The 8,598-nt window shown below is 39.4% G+C and overlaps 1 pseudogene; it reads left to right on the forward strand.

The window, feature by feature from the left end:
• Positions 1–954: 954 nt before the first annotated feature.
• Positions 955–4,399, forward strand: LOC105302704 (annotated as a pseudogene).
• Positions 4,400–8,598: the final 4,199 nt, after the last annotated feature.

Here is an 8,598-nt window from a genome sequence, read left to right on the forward strand (position 1 = left end):
GTAGCCTAACCTGTACACTTTCTCTAAAGGCAGTAGTCACAACTCAGCCCAGACTCTTACTATATAGTGAAATGTGGGCCCAGCATTGCCTGATCGATCTTCCAGTTTTTACTTATTTTATTATTTTTGTTTTTTAGCAAATGCAAATTTTATTTGAACTGTACATAACAGATATCTTTTTAAAATATAAAACACTTTATTGCCATATGCAATCACAATAATATACATATTGTACAATACAATGCAACATTCAAGTATACATCCAACTGAGTCTTCAAATGGCAGTCACCCACTAAAAATGGTTTTCTCATTCACAGATAAAAAAGCAAAATATATAGTTTTGTACTGGTCTTATACCAGTACATACACATTACTGGGTTTTGGCAATTTTGTGCAAAACACAATGTAGCTTACATACTTGTGGCAAGTGTTAATTCAATGAGAACACCATTTCGGCCCTTTGCAAAGGGCTCGATAATGGCCTAAACCTACCTTCTAGTTCATATTCTTCATCCTTTCATTATAATACTAGCTGTACATGTAGATATTACATAATTGCATAAACATAAAATACTATTCTAGTATGACTAAAGTTCCACAGAAGTAGAAACATGGCCCTTTGGATACCATATCACCAATGCTACACAAGAACTGTTTTCAGGCCTATGACCCTAATGCTTCCAACCAGGTCACAAGAGCTAATGGTACCAGACATTCAAAACAAATCCAAACAAACATAAAAGCCAGGTTGTTATTCTGCAGTGATCTTAGCATCAACAAAAATCATCGTCAGAATGGCTTTCACTGGTACAAAAAGGAATGATGAGAAAGTGTCGAAACTTTGGTATATAGAAAATAAAAATGTCTCATTAAGACAACCCAATGATACTTGGTGTTAGAGGAAAATCCAAGTGCAGCAACTGAACTCAATGTCATGGTATATATAGCACATGACATAGGCAACCCAAATTTGCTAAGGCATGGCAAAAGTATCTAAGTCAATGCACCAATTATTATAGTTTCAAAGCAAACAAAAAGGTGACTACTCACCAATCTACAGTGACTGTTCTCACAGAGTACAGTGAGGAGTTGGGAGAATTCATGGAAATGAAAGGTGCCAACAGCCTGGGGATTCTTGCGTTGACTACCAGCCTCAGTGTACCATTCATGCAACTGGAAAAGTACCCCACGCTGCTCAAGGAGCTCGAGAGACACACGGAGGATTATCATCCAGATAGACCAGATATTCAGAAATCCATGATTGCCTTCAAAAACTTTTCAGCCCAGTGTCAAGACGTATGGAAAAGGAAAGAGTTGGAGTTGCAGATTCTGATGGAAGCCATCTGGAGCTGTGAGAGAGATGACATTAAGATCCTGGGCAACATCATTTACATGTCCTAGGTCATGATTCAGTGTGCCGGAAGTGAGGAAAAGAATGAAAGATATCTTCTACTCTTCCTGAATATTTTGCCAATGTTGTGTGCCAGGCCTAAGACGAGTGGTTTTTTCCATCAGGCAAAGCTACCAAGGACAGGAATGACAATCGCAAAGCTTGAGGACAGTGAAAACCATAGAAATGCATTTGAAATATCAGGGAGCATGATTGAGTGGATATTAGTGTCATGCAACAACCAGCAGGATCTTCAGGAATGGGTTGACCATCTATAGAAGCAAACGAAAGCCATATCTGTCAGCAACCTTCCTCCCCCTGCCATTAAATCTCATTCTGTGTGGTCTCATATCCTCCCCTCGCATTGGATCACCCCATCCAGCAAGCATGCAGACAGCAAGCCAGTGCCCCTGACACCCACCTACCACATGTTGCTCCACCTCTCCCACCTCAGCACTCCACACATCACCATCAACTGAGGGCTCCTGGAGCCTCCGAAGACCCCCACGCCGTGAAGCCTGAGCTGTCTACGACTCTCACCTCCCCTCCGATCCTCGGCTGCTCTCTGCTACAAGGAGGATCTTAGTAAGAGTCTCAAGACCACGAAAAAGCTGCTACCTAAGCGCAAACCTGAGTGGAAGCTCTCTAATGAAGAGTTTACCCCAGGGAAAAGCACAGCCGCTTTGGAAGAAGCTTCGAAGAGTCACCGAAGCTTACTGCAAAGTGCCAAAACACGGCAAACACTCAATTCAGCATGGAAAGGCACTGACCTGGTGCATAATTATGTCCTGGCCAATATGACCAATCAAGTCTAGACTTCTTGGGTCATCGCAGTAGTCTTTCTTGTTTGCAGCCTTCAGACCTCTGGGAAGACTCTCTGACAGTATACAGACAGCCTATAGTTACAGAATGGGTTCTATATCTCAGTGACTATAATTCCAGGTGGCTGTGAATTCTCTCTTCTCTCACCACACCTCCTTCGCCAAACTCAGGTATTCACTGTTTTGTTCTTGTTTGCACAGAGACAACTGATGCACTACGTTATTGTTTCCTGGCAGCTGGGTCCTGTTGTTCACAAGCCCAGAGGTGCTAGTGAACTTTTGGTGGTAGCATATTGCTTAGAAAGTCAGAGAGCTTCAGTACTGCATGTGATGAGGTCATTAGGAAAACCGGTAATTCCAAATATCTGCCTATTTCCAAGCTTAAGCCATCTGGAGATTTCATATTTTTATATCAATTAGTATAAATAAGAAAGTTGAGGAGCAGTCTTTTGAAATTACTTAGCCCACAGTATTAGTATTAACCCAAAGTAGAGATGGGGTGTATATATGTTCACTCAAATAGCAAATGGAATTTTTGGAGAAATATAACTATGAAGTTCATATAGTTATTCGATATCATAAAAAGAATTCAAATCTTCTGGTTTTTAGAAGATCAACCAGAAATAAGGATTTTCTTTTGGTGAAAATTCCAACACCTCTCCAACTCTTTCATTCTGCACCAGCCCCACTGCCTCTGCTCTAGTTATGACTCTCCTTTCCCTTCTAGTCACTTCAGGAGTATTCCACTTCACTTTGTCTTCACCCAGTCTACCTAGCACACAGTGCCCGTCTGAATTTTCCTAAAACAGAGCTCTGTGATGGTTAACTTTGTGTGTCAACTTGACTAGAAAGAGGTGCCCAGATAGCTGGTGAAACATGATTTCTGGGTGTTTCTGTGAGAGCATCTCTGGAAGAGATTAGCATTTGAATTGGTGGACTGAGTTGAGAATCACCTTCACCAATGCTGGTGGGCGTCATTCAATCTGATGAGAACTTGAATAGAACGACAAGGCAGAGGAGGGCAAATTCACTGTCTCTGCTTGTGTTGAGACACCTGTCTTCTCCTGACATTGGCCATCAGTGCTTCTTGGTTCTCAGGCCTTTGAACTTGGACTGAATTACAATGCCAGCTTTCCTGGTTCTCTAGTTTACAGATGGCAGATCTTGGGACTTCTCAGCCTCCGTAGTTGCATGAGCCAATTTCCATAATAATTTTTTTAAATATCTGTCCCTATATATCCTATTGGTTCTGTTTCTCATGAGAACCTTGATTGATACATATGCCATTTCTTTCCAAGATCTTACTCCTTAGTGTAGACAGCACTTAATAATCTGCCTTCAGCTTGCTTCTCCAACCTTATCTGTTGCCCCCAAGTTTTGCCCTGCCCAGAGCAGACACTGGGCTTTCCCACTGTTACTCACTATTCTCTTCACCCTATTTGTACCTTTTCATATTTGCCAAATCCTTTGCCCTACCTATTCCAACATATCATCCCAAGACATCTTCTGGCCTGGTCTCCTACTATATGTGCATTTGGTTTATTTTATCTTCCTAGTTAGATTATAAACTACAGGGGGTATTTTATACAGGCTTGATTTTCCTCTCCTCCAAGACCTTGTACCCTGTAAACATTCTTTTTGATGAGGATTTCTGCTTGAGGAATATGGGCGGGGCCCAAACCCAATCTCCACCACCAAAGATGCCATAGTTCCCACTTCCTGGGTTGAATACTGTTGGTCAAAGGAGAGACCAGGGAAGGCTTTGGCTAGAGATTTGTATTGGGGTTTGTCAAACCTGAACCCAACTCTGGACCCAGGCAAGAGAGCAGTCTGGAGTTGTTCATTAGGACAGGCTTGTTTGACAGTAGCTGACTCAGGTTCTCCCTCTTTCCCTTCTCACTTAGCAGTTCAGACTCTTTAATGCTGAATTATGTTTGAGAAACAGCTAAAGACCCGACTCTTGGCCCTTAGGAGTTTACAAACCTATAGGTAATTGTGTGCTCTTGGCAGGTATTGATAAAAAAATAATTCACCTAATTAATGTTTTTATTGTATGTCTTTGCATATAGGAGAAATAAATAGAAATGAAGTACTCTTTAATAAACAAATCATAGGTAAATGCAATAGAGGACGAAGCTAGGAATGAACTCATCACAGAGCCTGGTCAAGTTATATTCTTTCTTATCTTGACCCTGCCTTGCCTGGGACAGTCTCTTCCCTCTTCTCTTTCCTTGTCCAAAATCCTGTTCATCCTTCAAGGATCACCTCTCCTCCAGGAAGCCATCCTGGATTACTCCAGACTCCATTAACGTGTTTTGAATACCAGAATTAATAAACATTTATCACATGGTGTGATGACATACTTAAACTCTTTGCCTCTGTTTTTTTGTGATTTCCCAACTAAGTTCTAAGTCCTTTGAGTAATAATAATAACAATAAAACATAATATTTATCAAGCATTTGTTATGAGCTTGGTACTATGGAGATATATATATGTGTCTATTTATATATATATTATATTGAATTTCAGCCATCCAACTTATGGAGAGGTACTGTTATTTTTCTCATTTGACAGCTGAGGCAACTGTGTATTAGGATAATTTTCAAAAAGGTAAAATAATGACTCATATAAATACGAAGTGAACATACATCAAAGGTTTTATTTAACTAACTAATTAAGGAGGAAAACTGAAATTTGTTAAAACCAATTTAAAGAATAAAGAGCAGACTTATAGGCAATCAGGAATGCTGAAATGAATTTGCTAATAGGTACAAAACTGGTTAATATACAGGTATGAAAATGTAATATTTGGAATCGTCTTTTCTGCGGGGCAGAAATCAATTTTTATCTCACTGGACAGAGTTCATTTTCATTTCTATGGACAAAAATTATTTTCATTAATGTCAGTTTTTCCAACTTACAAAGTCTAGTCAAAAACAAAGGTATATTGAATGTATTGATTATTTTCTTGGCATATCTGAAAATAAGATTGAAGTCCTAGTGAGAGTCTTTAAAATAAACAATTCTTATAAATTAAAAAAAGTCAAAAGTGCAGACCCCTACAGATTCAAATAACAGTGAAGAATCCTAGAGAAAGTCCAGAATTCCACTCAAAAAGCACCCAGTAATCTTTAGCTTGTTTCAAAATTTTTCTGCATATATTGGGTCTTGGAGTACTTTTATTCTTCAGCATCTAACACAGTATCTAGCACATATTAGGTGTTCGATAAGTGCAGGCTGGTTGATTGATGAGAATTATTTATTGATAGATTATAAAGTTTGTGGTAGATTGAAAACTATGACCAAAGTATTTTGCATCTTCTTCATTGAGGAGTCTATTTTCTTACTCCTTGAATCTAGAATTGCCTTGTGACTTACTTTGACCAACAAATATGTCAGAAGTGACAATGTGTGACTTATGGAACCTTGACTTCCAGAGACCTTGCACTTTCACTCTCTTGGGACCTGCCTTTCCCAGGTAAGAAACTTAGACTACTCTGCTGGAGAGCCACATGGAGGAGAACCGAGGCACTCTAGCTGACACGTAGGCCATCTTGGGTCATCCTCATCCAGGTGACTGCAGCCACATGAGCACAGGTGAGACCACAGAAAAACTGCCCACCTGAGCCCAGTTAAAATTGCAGAGTTGTGAGTAAATAAATGGTTATTGTTTTAAGCCTGTGCGTTTTGGAGTGTTTTGTTATGCAGCGATGGGTAAACTGATACAGAGCTAACTGTGCAGTTGTAGAATGTCAGCCAGGGGCAGGGGGCAAGTGTTTCTTCTTTGGGGATATAGGCTGTTTCCTGTGGTTGAATTTCTCAGCTCAGCTGTCCTGCACTCCAGCTGGTTGGGTCGCCTGTGCTGTTCCTTGAAGGAAATGTCATTACCTGGGTATGTGGTTTGGCTACAAATCTAGGTGCCCATGCAGCCCCTTTGATAGGCTCATTATCTGCATTTGGCTGGGCACTTGTAGAGAAGTGGATGGAAGTCAACCTTCTTCAAAAGAAGAGAGGCAGTGAACAAGCAACCCTTTCTAGGAAATTTACATCTGAACATGGACATGTGCACAAATTAAAGTACAAAGTTAACCCTATCATCAATATCTGCTCCCTCCTTTCCTTGAATCTGTATGACACTTTTGCTTTCCAAACATTTTTCTACTTGCTTTTTTGGGCCCCAACCTAGCCCAGTGGGTAAGAAGGATAGGTGAGGAAATCAAGAGATTTGCCCAGCACCACACAGCAGCTTAATCATGGGCCATATCCCAGGCTTCCTGCTGTAGTGCCCAGTGGCCTAGTGCTAGGTACTGCCCAGAGCAGGTGCCATGTGCAGTCCTTTCTCTCCAAGGATCCTTGGTTCAGGAGGCACACCCAAGACATACATATGAACTCAGGATGATGTCAGGATGGCAGTGTGGTGTCAAGGAAAGGTCTAGTTCAGTTCTGTTAGCTCCATCAGCTGCATGATCTCAGGTAGTTACTCAATCTCTCTAAATCTGTTTCCACATTTGTAAAATAGGATTAAAATTATATCTACCTATACATTAAAAAAACCTTTAAATAATGGTTGCATTTGGAGTTAGGTGTGGATCTGGGCATCTGGGTCTAGGAGGAAGACTTACTTTTCATTGTATATCTTTTGTACTATTTAGTTTTATAATTGTGATGATTAATTTTACATGTCAACTTGGCAGGCCTAAGAGATGCCCAGATAACTGGTAAAATATCATTTCTAGGTGTGTCTATGAGGGCGTTTCTGGAAGAGATTAGCATTCGAATCAGTAGACTGAGTAAAGAAGATCATTTTCACCAGTGCAGGTGCGCATTATTCATTCTGTTGAGGGCCTGCATATAACAGAAAGGCAAATTCGCTCTCTTCATTAGCTGAGGTGTCCACCTTCTCCTGCCCTCGGACATTGGCACTCCTGATTCTTGGGCTTTTGGGTTCAGGCCAGGACTTATACCATTAGGCCCTGATTCTCAGGCCGTTAGACTTGGACTGAATTACACTGGTAATTACACTCACTCTCCAGCTTACAGATGGCAGGTCATGGGACTTCTTAGCCTTCATAATTACATGAGCCAATTTTCATAATGAATCTCCTCATATATATCTATATATGTCCTACTGGTTCTGTTTCTCTGGAGAACCCTAACTGACACAGTAATCATAGGGCAAACGTTATTTATTCAATAAGAATACTAATTAACCGAGAAATAAATGATTGGTTCATAATAATTCTAATTAGCCAATAAATAAATATCATATCTAAAAAAATAAAATTATGTCTTTCTCCAGTGGTATACTTAGAGTATTTGAAACTCTACCTCTAAAGGACAAAATTATTTTTCGAAGGAATAATTATTTCCTTGATTCATTTTTCAGCTCTAGAATAATTAACAATTAAAAATGTTATTTAACTTAAAATATATTCAAATACAGTAAAACATTTCATATATGAACTAATGTTTGCACTTACAAAGCAGACCGTTATACCTTGCAGTTTGCACTGTCATTGTTTTAAATTTCAAACACAAATGAAAATTCTGTCTACCCAGAATGGCAGAATTGGAGTAACTCAAATGTTGTTTCTTTACAATCACTGTGTGTGTGGTTATTGTGTATTTCTCATCTACCATTTAAACCTAGGAATATGTATTACTACAAGGGTTTGAACAATTCTCAACTATTACAAATTTTTCTCAAAATGAACAAGTAGAGTGGAAAACATTGGGTGTTCACTCCATATGGAATACTATGTTTATTAAAAAATAAGTAATGGAAGTGTGTTAATTTGAAGCTTACCCATTTATTATTAAAACTCAACAGTAATGATAACAGTTGTTTAGAACTGAGACTAACAAAAGATTTTCTCATGGAATGTTTTATCTTTGACCTTGTTTAGAATTGTCCACACATGAAGATAATAAAAACAGTTAGATTTTTAATCAGTTTTATTGTTTTTAAATTTCCTACAGACAATGCACCCCCTTACTGCCTAACCCAGGGTGAACTACTTCCAGAGCCCTAATCTCTTTACAAGGTCCCTGTTAAAGATCAAATGAGATAATATTCACTGATGTCTCAAATTCAAATGCTGTTTAGAGTTCAGAGAGGCAAACATGTGAAATGTCTAAGTCACAGAGAATGGTGCAGACTGTGAAGACCAAGGAGTGTGTGCCCTGCTTAATGGTGTTCACACTCAATGCTTCTGTCTGAGACTTCGTAAGAGTGGGCTGACAGCTTGTGATACTCGTGACCAATGACAATTCATACTTAGGTTTGGGCTGACTTCAAAGCTCTTTTCCACTATGTCATTTTTCCTCGCCTTAAACCCTAGTTTCCTCTTCAATAACATAAGACCCCTAATACTTATCTATCTTGG

Source organism: Pteropus vampyrus, unplaced genomic scaffold (genome assembly GCF_000151845.1).
Source record: "Pteropus vampyrus isolate Shadow unplaced genomic scaffold, Pvam_2.0 Scaffold276, whole genome shotgun sequence".
Taxonomy (NCBI): domain Eukaryota; kingdom Metazoa; phylum Chordata; class Mammalia; order Chiroptera; family Pteropodidae; genus Pteropus; species Pteropus vampyrus.